Source organism: Rhynchophorus ferrugineus, unplaced genomic scaffold (assembly GCF_030347505.1).
Source record: "Rhynchophorus ferrugineus isolate W39M unplaced genomic scaffold, kcgeb_rfMv2 rfM8, whole genome shotgun sequence".
Taxonomy (NCBI): Eukaryota; Metazoa; Arthropoda; class Insecta; order Coleoptera; family Curculionidae; genus Rhynchophorus; species Rhynchophorus ferrugineus.
Genome location: NW_027472587.1, coordinates 25483418 through 25502637, shown reverse-complemented (window position 1 = coordinate 25502637; position 19220 = coordinate 25483418).

The window sequence follows — 19220 nt, the reverse complement described above, 5'->3', positions numbered from 1 at the left end:
TTTGACAGCTGTCGAATCATTAGTTTATGAATTATAGCATTTTGAGTGAAGCCACTTTTGCTACTGCGAAAAAATGGATAAAAACGAATTTCGCCTGTTGATAAAATATTGTTTTTGAAGGGAAAAATACAGTTGAAGCAAAAACCTGGCTTGATGCCGAGTTTCCGGACAGCTCCAGGAAAATTAACCATCAATGATTGGTACGCTAAGTTTAGATGTGGTGAAATGAGCACCGAAGACGGTGAACGCAGTGGACGCCCAAAAGAGATCCATAAAATGATTTTGAATGCATTTTTGAAATTGAGTGAAATAGCAGACACCTAAAGATATCAATTGAATGTGTACATCATATCATTCACCAATATTTGGGTATGAGAAAGCTCTGTGCAAAGTAGGTGCCGCGCGAGCTCACTTTTGACCAAAATCAACGAATAGTTGATGATTCGGAGCAGTGTTTAAAGATAATCAAGCGTAATATATTACTAATCACTGACGATTCGGGACGGGACGGAATTAATACACCACTTATGGCCTTGGAACAAAAGAGAAACTTTATTTTGATCCCTCATAATTTATATCCACTCGATACAAGTCCCCTTCAATTTAAATGTACTATATAACTTAACCTAACTAAGACTGTAAACAAAGATTACAAAAGTACATTTAAATTGCCAGAACAAAACTATTACATTCTACATACAAATTTATTACAAACTTAGGACTCTTATTTCTACATCGCGAGAACTTTAACTTTAATTAATAATTTACTCAGATGAATCTATACAATTATGTGATAAACAAACGTAACAGTCAGTTTTCTACTTAAAAACAAGTCTCTCTTTTAACAATCATAAAAACTTTGAACAATCATAGAAATAGTCGCCAAAACACTGTCCAATTTAGTATCGATTATATAGTTTGTTCTTGGGCTGCCAAACATACACATGTATTTCTCTTCGAATAAATTTCTTCCATGCCTCTAGGTTGTTTTTATCAAATGGCATGAATCCATTAAAACTTCCTAGTTGATTACCATACCAGTCTTCATAACTTGCTCCTTCAAGTCCACTTCCGCTTTACATTAGTCCATGGTCTTCTGGCATCACTGAGGTATCTTAACTAATTGGTCACCACCGCAGTCTTCTTAACTTGTTCCTTCAAGTCCACTTCTGCCTTACATTAGCCCATGGTCTTCTGGTATCACTGAGGTATCATAACTAATTGGTCACTACTATTTCCATTTTCTGCTTTTAATATTGTACTCATTTTTTTTTATTTTCTCCAGTTTTCTAACTTTATCATCTTCACTTATTACCTTCAACTCAAATCATTCACTAACATTATTCTGCTTTATGAGCTTTCTTCTGTTCTTTATCTCTATATTCCAAATCAATTATTAATGGGTGTTCACTTTTGTTTTTTCTTTTCTTTTAACATTCTTCACAGTTCCCTTTGTTTTATTCTTCTTGTCATCTAGACCAGATTCATCATTATCAAATCCTAATATGTTTGTTATTTCCATTACTATCAAAATCATTATCACTCCATTTCCAACTCGAAATCAGAATCTTTTTAATATAACTCAGAACTATCTAAGTGTCTATCGTCTTTATCATATCTTGAATATTTTTGCTTAGGGCTTTCTTCTTCATCTTCGGATAAAGCTTCAGCTATTGGTGTCTTTTCTGTTGAAATAAGGAGACAATAGGTGACATATATCTCATGGTCGTCTAATTTCCTTTCTCTTGCAAAATTATCTGCATCGGTTTACTCACAGATTCTTCTTTGGAATTTTATCTGCTCACCTTATATTGGTCTCTCTATATATTTTCTAAACTGTATATCTTTAATTATTTCTTCCATTGGCTTACCAAATTGGTTTGTTTAGATGTGATTTGGTAACTAACGAAACTTATATGCCTTTTAATCTTCTATATAGTATCCTATCTAGTATATTCCTCCTATATACCTTCTATCTAGTATATTCCTCAAGCAGTTAAATTATATGTTTTTGATGAATCTTTAATCTCTACTATCTTCTCTCTTTCCATTCCAATAAACTATTCTTCTTCATAAAGACTTTCCATTAAATTCACTATTTATTCTTACTGTCCTTTTAATAATGAGCCATCAATGAATATAACGAGATGAACATTATCTCATTTCGTGTTCACCTTTAGGTGAATTTCTCAATCCATACAATGCTCAATTTAATTTATAGTTTCTCGTTTCAAAATTAAATCCTCCGATTTCCTGATATAAATATCTAGATCTTTTTTTTTTGCATTTATAAATATCTTCCTCCATCTTCAGATATTGGGTTTATTACCCTATAAATATCTGAATAAATTAATTCTTCAATTGCACTTATTCTTGTCTCTAGCTTCTACGCACATAGAACAAGGTTTATCTATCTTCTTCACCAATAGAATTGATATTTATATAAAAATTCTAATATTTTATAACTAAACTCAAAATAACTATTCTCCATCCTCACAAATTAAAAATTCTTCTTCATTGGGTTCGATAGCTTGTCATTCTACCTGTAATTCTGTTCAACCCCTTTCTCTAGTTTCCAATACTTCTCTGGTTCTTGCAACTTACACATGGTTGACTTTCTAAACTCGTTTACATTACTAATTGCTACATTGATTACAATGTTTCTTTATCCCACCGATAATTAGGGTTTTTTTTTGTTCTGGCCTAAAAACCACGCGGTGGAATGCATGACGCATACCTGGTCGCGGAGACTTGCCCTGGAGTGACAAGTTGGACCGGGTTATGTGGGACTGCCTCTGGGCTTACCAATATACTAAACCGAAACCGCCTCACAGTTGACCCCTGTGGATCACTATTGCTACTGCATTAAATTTGGGATATGGCACCCGCTGATCGGGCAGCCGTTATTGGGCACGAGGGCCCGGCGATTCTATTGATTTGCGAACCTGAGTTAACACACAACTGGGTACTGTTGTATGGGGGCAAAAGTTATGACTGTAGCGACGGATGAGGTCGTTTCAGCCTGGAAAAGGAGGAGAGCTTAGCGGTGACGCGGTGCTAAGCTCCCAGCATGTCGACCAGCTCGCGAACAAGCGCGTTTTCAGAAGAACTTGAGCTGAGTTGTTGTTTGTGGAATGATTGAGATATGAAGTGCTTGATTTCTGAGTGTCAGTTTCCCTATGAATTTGATTATTTCTGATGGAGCGTTTAATATTCTCCTGAGGAGCTTATTTTGGAAAACTTGAAGCCGTTTGACCTGGTTAGGTGTAACAAACTTGAAGTAGACATTATATCCGTAGAGGAGTACGGACCGAATTAACATCTTGTAAAATAAGCATTTGATGGAGATGGGAAGTCTGCTAGAAGGGCAGATCAGAGAAAATAGCAGGTTTGCTATCCCGGAAACTTTTTGGATTGCTTTCTGGATTTGGGAATGCCAACCGAACCGCCGGTCGAGGTGAAGACCTAGGTACGTGATGTTATCCAGCCATGGAATTATTGCGGTGTCGATCTTAAGTTGCAAGACGCGCAGTGCGTAACGCTTCTTGTGGAAAATGATGGCCTGGGTTTTCAGGGGGTTGATTTGCAACCTCCAAAATTTGAACCACTTGACCGCATGGTCGAGCTGCTTCTGTAAACGTTCATGAATTGTAACTTCGAACCTGGCGGCCGTGAAGAAAGCAGTGTCGTCAGCGTAAAAGGCGACGTCAATATGCTCTTTTCTCGGCATATCTGAAATAAAGAGATTAAATAAGGCTGGGGCCAGCGGGGAACCTTGAGGTACGCCAGCATCGATTTGTTTACGATTGGAAAGTGACGCCCTGATCTTGACCTGGAAAGATCTGTCCGAGAGATAGGACTTGATGAGAGCGGTTAGGTCTTCTGGGAGGCCTAGCCGCACGCACTTTGCGAACAATCCGTCGTGCCAGACCTTGTCGAAGGCTTTGGTTAGGTCCAGAAGAACTGCTCCAAGCTTTTTACGTTGGTCAAGAGCATGATGGATGTGTGCAGCCAGACGGGAAGCTTGATGGACGGATGAGTGGTGAGCGCGAAAGCCGAATTGTTCATCTGGAATGATGTTGTTTTCCTTTGTGAAAGAGTTGAGAGCGTAGAGTATTGCCCTCTCGGCAAGCTTCGAAATGGCGCTGAGAAGGCTGATAGGCCTGTAATCAGATGGAGATGATTTTGCTCCTTTCTTGGGTATAACCGCTATATGTGCGTGTTTCCAAGACGCCGGGAAGTGTTGCAGTCTCATGATGGAGTTAATGATGTTTGCCAGTTCTGCGAGCTGCTTATGCGGGAGCATTTTTAACTGGGTAATCGATATTCCATCGAAACCTGGAGATTTTTTGGTTTGAAGTTTTTTTGGTCTATAGATACTTTGGAGACACAAAATGGTTGAGAAGAAAGGCGGGGGTTACTGGTCTTTTGACGGAGTTGGATTCGTTGATGACAGTGTCAATGTCTTTATCTTTAGTGTTCTGTGCGGGTGGGAGGCATTTCATTTGAGCTTCGTAGGTCTCTGCAAACGATAATTAGGTTGGACCCCATGTTACTTGTTTACTAGTGCTTCACTGATCCTTGTATATTATACACGTGGTTGACCTTCCGAACTCTTAACCACTGCACCACTATTTACTACATTGACTACAATGTTTTCTTCCATCCTACTTATAACTCAAGATCACATTTTTCTAGTTTTCTGGTGTTCCTTCTGATGGTCATTGATCTTTGAGTGCTCTAGTGCTCCGAAATTAACTTCCGTCTGTTGCATACAGCCATCTTGTTACTTCCACTTTCCTTCGTGTAGATATCACTATATATATACTATACCGAACCAAACACTTTTTTTTCTAATCTCCATTCCCCTGCACTCTCCGTCGTCACCCTACTACTTCTCATTTACACCGAGAATTCTGACGATTCGGGATGGGACGGAATTAATACACCACTTATGGCTTTGGAACAAAAGAGAAACTTTATTTTGATCCCTCATAATTTATACCCACTCGATACAAGTCCCAGCGCCCTCTACTAACTTTTCTTCCTTCTTTCTATACTGGCTCTTGTATCGAGACAAGTCATATATTTAACATAATAAACCTGAGTTTTTGCGTCGATATGTGACAATGGATGAAACATGGCTCCATTATTGCACTCCGAAGTCCTATCGACAGTCATCCGAGTGGAGTGTACACAATGAACCCGCTCCAAAGCGTGGGAAAACGCAACAGTCGGCTGCCAAGGTTATGGCGTCTGTATTTTGGGATGCGCATGGAATAATTTTCATTGACTGCCTTGAGAAAGGAAGGATCATCAATAGAGACTATTACATGGCGTTATTGGATTATTTGAAGAAAAGTGCTGCTTCACTAAGACAATGCATAATGCTCAGATCTCAAAAGAATGCTCGCTGGGAAGAAATTTTCGTCTAATGAAGAGGTGATCGCCGAAACTGAGGTTTATTTTGAAGCAAAGGACAACTCGTACTACAGAAATGGTATCGAAAAGTTGGAGGGTCGCTATAATCAATGTATCACCCTTGAAGGGAATTATGTTGAATAAAAAAAAAACTAATTTTTCCAAAAAAGTGTGTTTTACTATGGTAGGCCGTGGACTTTTCAATTGACCTGTTATAAGGAAAACCTTGCGCTGTGAAAACATTTTATTGGCTCCTTGATAAAGTTTGGCACTGGTTGGTGACTATCCTGACGTCACGTTTAATTGAACAATAAAATTTAAATAAAAACAATTTAATTTCTGAAATAGATTTATTGAAATTCGATGAATGAAATCAATATAATCTGTAAAACTGCAAATTATGTATAAAATATAAATATGGTATAAAAATAAATATATTTATAAAATATTAAGATTATCATAAAGAACTTTGGAAATCAAAATTATCTCTTTATTTTTTTCCCTATATCATATTTGTTTAGGGCCATCAATTTAATAGGATCTATTAAAGTTTTGGCTTTTTGTTTTGTTATACTGAAAGCAAACTTTGAGTCTTCCTCTGTTACAATTCTCTTTACCTGTTTTATTTAAAATTATATGGTGCATATTATTTTTAACTTACTAGTTGAAAGGTCATTAAATAGTGTACAACAAAAAGGTTTTAAATTTACATTTTCTAAAGATGTTTGACAAAAAATATGTTCGACATCGAAAATATTATCGACATGGCAATATCGACAGATCAAATAAAAAAGATTGCTCAAGGAACTACTGACAGTATAATAGAATAATTTTCCGGGGCATGTGATATTGCTTTGCCTCGATTGTTCATACAGGAATATCTGCAATTGAATACATCCTGGTAATACATCCCCCATTAGTATGAAATTAATCCTCTTCACAATTTTTTAAAGGCAAATGTGATGAAAAACTAACTTATGAGCGTTTTAAATGATTTGTTAAACATACTAGCCGAATGATGTATGTTCTTTAATCGATCAACTCTAATAGCCCAAAAAAAATTGCAAATTATCTTGATTAAGTAGCGTTAAGCCAATATATTTATTCGGATAAATACACTTTTTTTTCTTTAATGAAATGAACCCCCTCAAGGTGATTATTAAATTTTTAATTCAGTTTAACAAATTTGTTCTTACTTGGGCAATAAAATTTAAGCACTATTTAATTCCTGAATCGCTTTGCACCAAAATCCCTAGTGTATTGAACTTCGGTTACTCTTCTCTTAAAAGGTTTGCATTCAGGAGCTATTATTTTAGTGCAGTTTCAACTATCAAATAATTGATCCAAGAATAAAAGTATATGGCTGTTTGTGTAGCTTCTTTTGGAAAGGGATTGATTTCTAAAATTAAAAAATAAATATTTGATATTTTATATGGTTATTAATATGAATTAACGTACATCAACTTACAACAACCAAAAACGCTGTTACGATTATACATATCTTTAATGGTTAATCCAGTCAGTTGGGATTTCTAACATTATCAATTATTTTTTTAAAGACAGCTAAATACTTCTTTGAACGAAAACGATTCTGCATTTCTTTACTATGTGTGCATCAAGGTACACAACATTTTCTAGATCGATAATTAACTTTACTTATTGTAAAACAACCAAAAACCAATTTATAAATGCTAATGAACTAATAACTTAATATCTAAACGTTATAAAAATCTAAATACACTGCTCCTTAGGTTAGGAACACTGCAGATGGCGCACGAAACAAATAAACAGTAAATGCGCTATATATATATATATATATTCTATGACCCTAACTGATACTTCTTACTGTTAGTAAGGAGGGTGCCCGCAACCGGTAACACCGTCAAGAGGCACAAACAAGGACATGGAGTTGTTATAACACCACGCAGCTTGCGGTACATGAGTTAATCGCTCGTCGGAGAAGGTCGAGACAATTTGAAGGTAGGGCACAAGGGAATGGTATCGGCTGTGATAGAATAAGGCCACGAAGAGCCGAATGAGTTATTGGCCTAAAATATCGGTCAGCTCCAAAGTTCTCCAAGAGTGGAGAAATATCTCGAGTAGAGCTCGGATATAAAATCGTGAACTTGGGGGACGTCTATTTCTCTATGAATTTGATTGTTCCTGACGAACCAGGGGGCATTGAGTATTCTCCTGAGAATTTTGTTTTGAAAGACTTGAAGACGTTCCATATGGCTAGGCGAGACGTATTTTAGATAGACACTGCATAGAACCAGCATCTTGTAAAGGAGAGATTTTATTGCTGGCTGCCCGGTTGATAAGCGGGAATAGAAAATTAACAATACCTTGATCTTTCTGGAGGGGCCTTTGAATATGGGAGTTCCACCTAAACTTGTGATCTAAGACAAGACCGAGATAGGTGGCTTCTTCTGACCATGGGATTTCGGCGTTCTCGATTTTAAGACGCGAAATGCTCGGTGCAAAATGCTTCTTGTGGAAGAAGATGGCCTGGGTTTTCTGTGGGTTGATCTGCAACCTCCAGAAATGTAACCACTGGACCGTCTTATCGAGTTATTTTTGAGGTGTTTTGGCTTTGGATGTGCGGTGCTACTCTTGAAGAAGCAAAGTAAGCTGTGTTGTCGGCGTAAAAAGCTGCCTTAACTTGTGGTCTCTTAGGGTTACCTGAAAGAAAATATTAAATAAAACGGGTGTCAGAGAGATATCCAACTCGAAGCCTTGTGGAATTTCTGCGTCGATGGTTTTCCGGCTAGAGAGAATATCTTTAATCTCCACCTGGAACGCTCGTCCTGACAGAAATTATTTGATAAGAGCTGTTAGGTCATCGGGTAGACCTAATCGGATGCATTTCGCCACTAAGTATTCGTGGCAAACTTTGTAAAGGCTTTGGTTAGGTCCAAGAAGACTGCTCCAAGTCTTTCACGTCGGTTAAAAGCATAGTTGATTTTTGCAGCCAACCGATGGATCTGATGAACGGCTGAGTGTTTGGCGCGGAACCCAAGTTGCTCATCTGGAATGATATTACTAAAGGCGCTATAGAGACGAAGTGAAGCATTCGGATCCCGTCGCGGCTCATAGCATTATTATAACAAAACGCATTCATTAAAACAAGTAATAGGTTAAAAGTAGCGACATCTACATGTTTGACGTTGTGAAACATTTCCTAAAAATTTCCTATAAAATTATATCTCTATTTCTCTATATGTCTAATGAGACGAATATATCGCATTTAGTAAATATTTCTAGGGTGGGAAAGACCTATGCAATGATGATTTTCTTGGATCGGTAAAAAGTATACACCCAATAATTCCCTGAGATGCTCAAGGTTAATACTAGTCTTGGGAACTTTCGACTGTTTAATGACTAATTTAATGACTGACTGTAACTGACTACTTTCTACTATCGACTGTCTCAGTCGTTATTTTAGGTTTGACTGATTTTACTACTTTTTACCAGTGACTTTTTCAGTCGACTGTTTTCAGTAGCTATTTTCGGTCTGGCTGGTTTTGTTACTATTTACTATCGACTGTTTCAGTCGTGTGCTTTTAGTTACTATTTTTGATTCTACTAGTTTCATTCGACTGATTTTTAACGTTTTGGCTCTGTCGTCCTAGGCACGACCTTGACAAAAATGTACCCAATTTGTGCTTACATAGATTTATATATAATATACATAGTTTTATGATTTTTTGGTAGTTAGCTTGTAAATAACAATATTTTGTATATTTAACATAACAGTATATAATATAGCAGCATTTGGGAATGATATTTTTCAAGATTGTTAAATGGTTCAAGATTGTTAATGTAAAGGTAAAAAGATTAAAATTGTGAATGATAAATAGTAAAATACTTTTGATTGTTTTAGTAGTTAGCTCTAGTAGTTATTGTGCGATCATTTTTAATTATGTCATGGATTTTTTTTCTATGATTAGGTATATGTTAATTTTTATTTAGTATTTATGGTTATTGTACATCTTTAGTTTTTAGGTCTTAAGTTTAAGTTCTATCACCGATCACCTCTTCATTCGACGAAAATTTCTTCCCAGCGAGCATTCCTTTGAGATATGAGAACAGGAAATAGTCGCTGGGAGGCAGATCGGGAGAATATGATGGATGAGGAAGTAATTCGAAGCCCAATTTATGGATTTTTGCCATCGTTTTCACTGACTTGTGACACGGTTTATTGTCTTGGTGAAGCAGCACTTTCTTTTTCTTCAAATACGGCCGTTTTTTGGCGATTTCTTCCTTCAAACGGACCAATAACGCCATGTAATAGTCGCTATTGATGATCCTTCCTTTCTCAAGGCACTCAATGAAAATTATTCCAAGCGCATTCCAAAATACAAACGCCATAACCTTGCCAGCCGACTGTTGCGTTTTCCCACGCTTTGGATCGGGTTCATTATGTGCAATCCACTCGGATGACTGTCGATTGGACTTCGGAGTGGAATGATAGAGCCATGTTTTATCGATTGTCACATATCGACGCAAAAACTCAGGTTTATTACGCTTGATTATCTTCAAACACTGCTCCGAATCATCAACTCTTCGTTGTTTTTGGCCAAAAGTGGGTGCTTTGGTGAATGACATGATGTACACGTTTAGTTGATATCTTTAGTGTGTCCGCTATTTCATTCAATTTAAATTTACGATCATTCAAAGTCATTTTGTGGATGTTTTTAATGTTTTCGTCGGTAATAACCTCTTTTGGGCGTCCACTGCGTTCACTGTCTTCGGAGCTCATTTCACTACGTCTAAACATAGCATACCAATCCCTGGTGGTTGATTTTCCTGGGTCAGTGTCCGGAAACTTATCAAGTCAAGTTTTTGCTTCACCTTCAACAAAATTTATACACGCATCTTTTGAAGGTTAGGGCTAACTAAAAATGGCTATGGATTTAAGTCTAGTAGCGCCATCTATGGCACTACCGTTGGAAAATATAAGCACTTATAAAATTAACTGCTCCAAGCAATAATCTTCCTCCTTTCCTCCCTTACAATTTATACAGGAAAGGGTTCGTATATCTTCGTCTGACATCGCGAATTGATAAAAACAGTCGAACTGTCGTAATTACTACTTTCAGTCGCTAGTTTTTTGACTATCGACTGTTTGGACTGTTTTGCGACTATCGACTATTTCGACTGTTTTCAGTCGGTAGTTCCCAACGTTAGTTAATACATTTCTCGAAGTCTATCGGTTTACTTACAGCGTTGTTTTTCAATAAGGTTAACGTGTCCCTTCTGGCTCTGGATGATCTCAAATATGCTTGGTCTCATGCATAATCTTTTCCGAACTAATGCATCGAGTCTATTCATATCGTCCACACTTGTTTTATTCTGTTCGATCTTGTATCAGATCTAATTGGGAAACTGTTATATAATCAATTTAACGACAAAATGTATTAAATAACCTTAATTCCTTTTAGCATGGAAAATAGACGACGAAAACAAATAAATACGGAACAGAAAAAAAAACGTTTTAAAAGTATCTATTAATAGAACGAATACTATGGGGATAACCACGTTTGTCTGAAACATAAAACTATAAAAGGCGATTTAAATTTCCTTCAAGTCTCTTCGGCGGAAGGGGATTGGTGAGCTGACAGGATCAGATTGTAAGAAAACAAACTGTGTCATTGTCGAGCTTCCAAACTTTGATATAAAATAAACCATTCTCTATGAGATATAATATTTTAAATTTATTTTTGAATGTCATATTTTTAGTTATTAAATATTTCATGTATTTTAGTAATTGTTTTTTGTATTAAAATATTAAGAGATTTTAATTAAATTTTGTAATATGGACTTTATTTTATTAATATAGCTTCAATTTGGGAGTGAACACTAAGGTCAGAATAATGATGTGGTTTAAATAGATGTATTTAGTAAGCACGTTTATAGGAATTTAATTAGCGACCTTATAAAATGTATCTACAATACCATGAATAAATACTATTAGGCCTATAAATTTAGGAATTTTTAAGATTTTTTAATTAGAAGTTTTATCATAAAAAAATCTATACTATGTATTTATAATCAACTTCGAAAAAGGAGGAGGATCTATGTTCGGTTTTATATTTGTTTTAATGTACGTTCGCCGATTTCTCCGTCAATTATGGACTGATTTCCAAAATTCTTTTTTATTCGAAAGAATGCACTTCCGAGGTGGTTCCATTGGAACCAAGTCAGGATCTGATAGAGGGAAGGGGGGTAAATCGAGGGAGAAGCTGAAATTTCAAAGGCACTTACAATGTTTTCACATATTTTTTATCTAAAATAATCAGATTTTAGAAGTTCAAGCTCAAGCTCGAGCTCAAAGAATACAAAAATAATAATAGTAATGGTAATAAAAATAATAAAATAGTAGTATCATTTTGTGACATACAGAAAAAATTTAATTACCAACAAAACAAATCTAAATTAATATAACCGTTTGGGTTCGACAACGACTTCAAAGTTATCAGTTGGTAGTAGTTAAAATAATATTGTAAATAGATAAATAAGTTTAGGTAGGTATAAAGCTAAATTGTGTTTATATGTTAAAATACAAAATACGTGTATCAGATAGGTTGCAAAAGGTTTTTTTTTTGTATTAAAAATCTAAGTTTGATTATTTTAATTTTTAGTGAGTTCCTTATTTATTTTTTGAAGTCGGTTCAATTTTTTTGTTAAAATAATATTTTATTCAAAGTATTGTTCATCGATAGCCGCTAATTTTTCCGATTTTTGACACAATTTACAGATCTTCTGAGGCTATCGACGAATTGATCCATTTATTGATATTCTCATAAGAATTGGAGCACTGCTGAGATAGGTCACGACTCATATGTCGAAACAACTAGTAATCAGAAGGAACAAGATCTGAAGAATAGGGCGGGTGGGACAAAGTGCTGTCTATTTCAATGTTTCACAGTATGCTTTTACCGACAACATGTCGAGCGTTGTCATGTCGAAGATTAACATTGTTGTGTCTTTGTTCGTCTATATTTCGTGCAGTGATCGGTTCAATAGCATCAATTATAGTTGATAATGTTCCCAATTGATGTTTTCGGTGTTAAAATCACCACTTTTCAAAGGTCAGAACCAGTATGCACACGCTGAAATCGATTGAACATGGTTACCATAAGTTTAACTCAGCATTCAATGACCTTCAGCGGCCTGTTTCTTTAAACTGAAATCATATAATAGAGAAATATAGAAGTGAAAGTTAAATGAATCGATCGGGTCTCACGTTTAAGCTTTTCGGAATCTCCTTGTTCGGCTTTTATACATTTACCACAACTTTTTCGGTATGCGCTTTTATATATATTTAACAATTATTTTAGATTATTTTGTGTATATTGGTATATTAGTGTAACAAAAAGAAAACCTGAAACCTAAGGTGATCTCTTATGATCCCCTATATAGGTCCAGGAAGGTTTGTAATCATTTTAAAATGAAGACTATAGACCAAAATGTGGAAAGCCATGGTTGAGGCAAGATGTAGTTCCTACTTGTAATTTAAATAGTAAGTATTTTGTTATGATTTATTGCATTGAAATAATTAAGCAGTGTTTATTGACAGATTCTTTTCCTTCACTTCAAGACAAGGAAAATATGCCCCCAATGGCAATATTACAATCGCATAAATTTTTTAAGGGTAGTGAGGTTGATCCTTCAACCTCTGATAGATATATAGGAGATTCTTCTACCCCAACAAGAACCAGAAGTAAGTATATAATAAGAAAGTTATGTTTATTATCAGAGAATGAAGGTTCTAACTTGAAATTACATGTATATGCTCCTTTACATATTATTTACAGATAATTCAGCCTGTTCCATCAGCTTCGTTTTACGTTGAATGAAAAAATTATGGCTTTATCCTTATTGAAATGCAGTGGCAGATTATCGAAGATATTCTGCTTGCCTTCTGGAAGAAATGTTCTTAGGATTTAATGAATGCTTATATATGCATTAATGAATGCACATATTGAATAATGTTCCTTTTTACTGCTGGAGTCGTAACCTCTGATTTTGGTCGTTTGTGGTGTCAGTTCAGGAACTTGACTGAATAGACCGAACTGCAGTTGTCATATTTAATGAAATGTACATTTATTTTAATGTTTGCTTTAGGTTTGTTTTAAATATCACAGAAAAGATAATATCAGTGGATTACGTATTTTGGGTAATGGAGATATCTCTGTGATTACGTCAATGTCTTTATGGTCAAGGGAAATTCATATAATTGTAATATTTCAATAAAATATGTTCAAATAGATTTATATTTTTGATTTTCTAATAAAATTATAAGAATTTTTTATAATTTCCCGCTAAAATTTTTTACTATACTTTTTTAAATTTCCCGCTGAAACATTCATTTTTTACATTCCGCCGTACCTAAATGTTATAGGGCGCATACGTAAGCGCCCTCACACGGGGATTGCGAGCGTACCTTTGAAACTAATTATTATTTTAAGATGACCTAAGTCCCTATGACTGAAGTACGAACTTCCAGAAAATGAGATTTACTCGAATTTCAACGCATTGAAAAAATGTCTTCTTTTCACTTCGATGAAATGACACAGGCTGAAAAGTGAAGGCTGTTCTTGAAGTGAGTCTTCAACATGAAGTCGATTGCAAATGTACTCGATGCCATTAAAACACGATAACACCATCTGTTGTAAATCCTTTAAAATTCACCAGGAATCAGATTAATCAGAGATCAGACTTAATCAAATCAGGGCTATAAAGTAGTTCGCTGTCCAAAGCCCAAAATGCCTAAACTGAAATAGTAAACAAAAAAATCACTAGATATGCTTATAGTGTTATTTGCATATATTTAGGACGTGGGTAATTTATATAATATATATAATATAATGTTGCAATAATCTGCTGTTATGTGATTGTTGAGTCACTAAAAAGTAGTCAATTAAGTAAAATTATACAAAATATGTCTATAGTTTGAACATAATAAAAATTATAACAACAAACTACCTAAATGTATCAAGTGCGCTGGAACTCACTTATCATCCACTTGCAATAAGTTCTAAAGGAAAATGTTTAAGTAAAACATTGCCAGTGTGGTAAAAATCAACCCGCACTCTATTTAGGATATGATTTTTTTGATGTACTTCAAAAAATGAATGATAAGAAGAATAAATCTAAAGTAGTGGCAAAAACGACTAAAGCTTGGGTGCTTACGGCAAATAAAAACGAAAGCTAAAAAAAATAAACGAAAAGCTAGAAAGACCCAAAGTTTAAAATCATACAGTCAAGTTGTGACAACCGGATACGGATACGGACAATATTGAATAATCTACAAAGTTCTAATACAAATAATGTTTAAATATTGCTAGTATGCAGCAATAGTGTCAGTGACTTTTTGACAGTGACAATTTCCGAGCAACGAAAATGCGTCCATTATGTATCTGCCACTAAATATAACTTTTTAGACCAACTAATGGCCCAGAACATAATAGTATTTACCAACCTATGTTAGCGGAAGTTTCTACTTTCGTCTGTCCTGTCAAATAATCTTGAAAACATATCTGAAGCTTTGAACCAAGTGACACAGTTGATCATTTCTACCTGGTCAGCTCAATAAAGGCAGTAACCTTGAACATTGCGCTGACCAAGCATTATAAACATATAAATAGAATCATAGGGCGACTAGTAGATTAGTGCAATATTGATAGTCGTCTAAGTATAATATTATACGCCTTAGTACGCTATTAGATCGTTTTTGTGTAGCTTGTTAGTTTTAGTATATCCTGTTAATATCTGATATTTAAATAAAGTTTGTTTTTTTATAAAGTCAACTACGAGGAACTGTTTTAAAATTGCATATGATCTGTAATCTCTGTTGTTTCAGTGATGCAGGTGTAATTAGGGAAAAATTGCAATCAAATGCCAACATCATTGTCAGTGTATCCCTGGATGTTGCTGCCTATTATTTAAATCACTTATATTACGCCCCTTAATGTAAATATTTTGATAACCATATTTGTTTTAAATTATTTCAAATTAACGAGAGTCTGCTATAGGGAAAAATTACGAAAACAAAAATATAGCAAAGTTAGGAGGGAAAGACGCTTAGTTTTCATAAAATATTTTTATTAGCATTGTGTTACATATACGGAAATAATGTTTTATACAAAGTGAGTTTGACTTTTACCCTATACTACCAAAAACATAAATCATCTTGCTTCCATAGCAAAACTTGTGCACGTGATCATCGACGAATTTTACGTAAAAAGCATCAATATCAATTCATTCTCTACCCTATATCAGGTGGTTACTTTATATAGAAGCGTAACTATACAATTGTATAACTAAATAAAACAGTTTTAATAATATTTGGCAAGAATTTTAATGTTAATTTTACCGCCTCGAAAGCAATTCTAATTGCGAGCGTTTGCTTGCCAACATATTCTATATACAGTTCAAGAAGTGTTTTACATAAAGCGTATGGTTTCCTTCATTTTCATAATTACATTGTTGAGTAAGTTTATATTTTATTATTAACAATTCTTTAATGTTTTGCAAGATTTGTCTAAAACGTGAAAACTCGTTTAAGCAATTCTTCCACGTTTTCTACAACTTTCAAAACTGGAGACAAGCTGTAATGGATTTGTACATGGATGTGCGTATTGAATATCAATAAGGAACCAACACAGTAATGATAGATCTGATATTTTATATTTATAGTTCATACTATAGCAATACATATTGCAATAATGAAAAATAATGTAAAATAAAAAAGTTTTTAATGGTTTTAAGTAAGATAGAATAATCAATTTATTGAATATTTGAGAATTATCAAGTTTTAACATGATTTCCTTTAGATATGTTACATTTACCATACTATTCTGATATGTATTTTAAGAGATATCATTATTCTTCTTGTAGTATTATCATTATTGGTTGATTCCTGATATTATAACAGTATTTGTATATAATATTATACAGGATCTTTCGTTGAATTAATTAAATACTGAAATTTTAATGTTATTTTTGCTTTGATGGTGCATTGGTATACATTGACTAAAAATATATTGGTACAAAAATTTTTTTAAATGACTTAGTAAAAAAGGTCGTTTTTTTTATGTATGTACGTAAGTGAATTTCTTTTATTTCCAATTATTTTTATTATTTAATACTTAATTTCTTTCTGGAGTAATAATGTTTAATATTTGATTGAAAAGACATTTGATTAGTGTTTTATATATATAATACATAAAAATAAGTTGGAACTACAGATTTATTTAAAAGAGAGGTGATATTTCATTATCTTGGGTGCTCTGTTTTGGAATTAAGAGAAACAGAATGATTAAGTAGACTATAAAGTGTAATTATTGACGAATATGTCAATAAATGGCTTAGAAACTTATGGTTTTATAGATTTTAAAAAATATATAACTGGTTAAAACCTAAATATTGCTGCTTATGATTGTTTTTCTAAGTATTTAATCAGAAAGTACGTGTTATCATTGAAAAAAAAGAGCTATAAACTTTGTCATTGTTTCTTAATTTTGCTATCATAATTACCCTAATAAGTATTTTCTTCCTTCTGGTAGAAAACCACATTGTAGAATTTTGTATTTTTAGAATTTAAAATATCATATCGTTGTTTTTTTTTGTGGAACAGTTATTAATTTTAACATCCTCGATAGCTTGAAGTTGGTAGTATATACGCATGACTTGGCAGTGGTTGTTTCAGGTATAACCAAAGCGAAGTACTGGCGGAAGCAATTGCAGCCATTAACGAGAGAATCTACAGTTTACTCCAAAGAAAACTGATCAGTAATCTTACTAGTAGAGTGTTAAAATGCCAAGAGTCTCACAACCGAGGCTCTGAATATGCAGATCTTCATCTAGCGGGTGGCTAAACAGCTTGGAACGACAAAATGATAAAGTTATCAGGGTTGCGTGTAAATGAAGATATGTACATTATGTAACATTCTCTGATCTAAAGAAAAGGGACAATAGAGATATGTAATGCCTTTAGAGCTGTCTCTCTTGAGACTGTGCTCTTGTAACCAAATTATTAAAATTGATATGTAATTAATTGGTAGAGATAAAGCCAGTTACGATTAATAAATAAGAGAAATGTGAAAAATAGGATGCGAATAATAGAAGTAAAATTCTACATAGAGAAATAACTTATTACCAGACCCAATTATTAACAGGTTGCTTGTTGGTTGCTGTTGAGTCTGTTTTCGTAGGTTTAATACAGACAGGGTCCAGACTAAATTACTGTGATAAAATAGACAATTTTGAGCATACTTTTTAACTAACCAGGTAATAAAAAAAGCATGAATAGCTAAGTTAATCTTAAACTATTTTTGAAATTTTATTACAACAAATTTACATAATATCAAATATTATTGATCAGTAAATAACAGTGCCGAAATTTTATTATCCTCCATTAGTACTCACTGGTTAGACCGGCGGTAAAATTGTACTATACTTCTTTCCTCTCCAGTAATGTCGATATATATTAGTAGATCTGAAAGAACTATGTCAGTTTCTCTTGGAGATAAAATTTAAAATGAAATGACTCAATTATTAGATGATAATATAAGAAATAACGTTTTAAATAATATGCTATGTCAAGGATACAACAATGGTTCAAATATGAATGGTAAACATTAAGTTGAACGAAACATAATTTGATATATTAATTCACGAGCAATATTTTTGTATTGCTATATCCACAGTTTGAACCTTATTATAAACGATAAATTATAATTATAATTTTTGTTTCACTCCCTCTCTCATCCCCTCAAGACAACTGAGCAATTAAATTTTGAAGTAGAAAAATTCATTGTAGATATTCAACAAGCTGCTTGGAATAATACTCCAGAAATTAAGAGTACAATTAGAGGAATTAATTGTCCAAAAGAAGTGAAGGACATGGTAGCTGAAAAACGAAAATTACGAAAAAAATGGCAACAAAACAGAACACCTGAAAATAAAAATAGTTTAAACAATATGACCCAAAGACAATATAACCAAAGTCACGCCGAAAGAGCTAACCAAAGTTATTAAAACTGATATTAACCACAAATAATCACCAGGCTACGATTTAATAACAGAAGAATTATTGCAAAAACTAGCAAGAAAACCTGGGAAGTCAGTAAACGAAATAAAAGCCTATAGAGCTATATCACTGCTATCAGTAATAACTAAGGTTTTTGAAAAACTCCTGTTGAAAATAATAAAACCGATCATAGAGAGAAAAAACCTAATACCAATACACCAGTTTGGGTTTACTAACAAGCATTCAACAATTGACCAGGTCCACAGAATAATAGATATTATTAAAAAGGCCTACGAAAGTAAAAAAGTATGCTCAGCTATATTCTTAGATATAACACAAGCCTTTGATAAGGTTTGGCATGAAGGCCTTGTTCATAAACTACAGAAAATGCTACCAAAACAACGCACCGAACTATTAAAATCATACATTACAACCAGAATGTTTAGAGTCAAGCAAGAAGAAGCTTACTCTACAATAGAAGAAGCTAAAGCAGGTGTACCACAAGGAAGTGTACTGGGACCAATGCTTTATCTACTTTACACTTGTGATATATCACAAATGGAAAATATCACGATGGCTAAATTTGCTGATGATACTGAGATTATAGCAGTCGGAGACAACAGTGAAGAAAATTCCTCACGAAAATTACAACAGGCAAGTGACAATATAAATAATTGGACACAAGCTTGGAAAATAAAAATTAAAGAAAGTAAATCTATGCATGTGCAGTTCATCTACAACTAGATCGTAAAAGCACCAA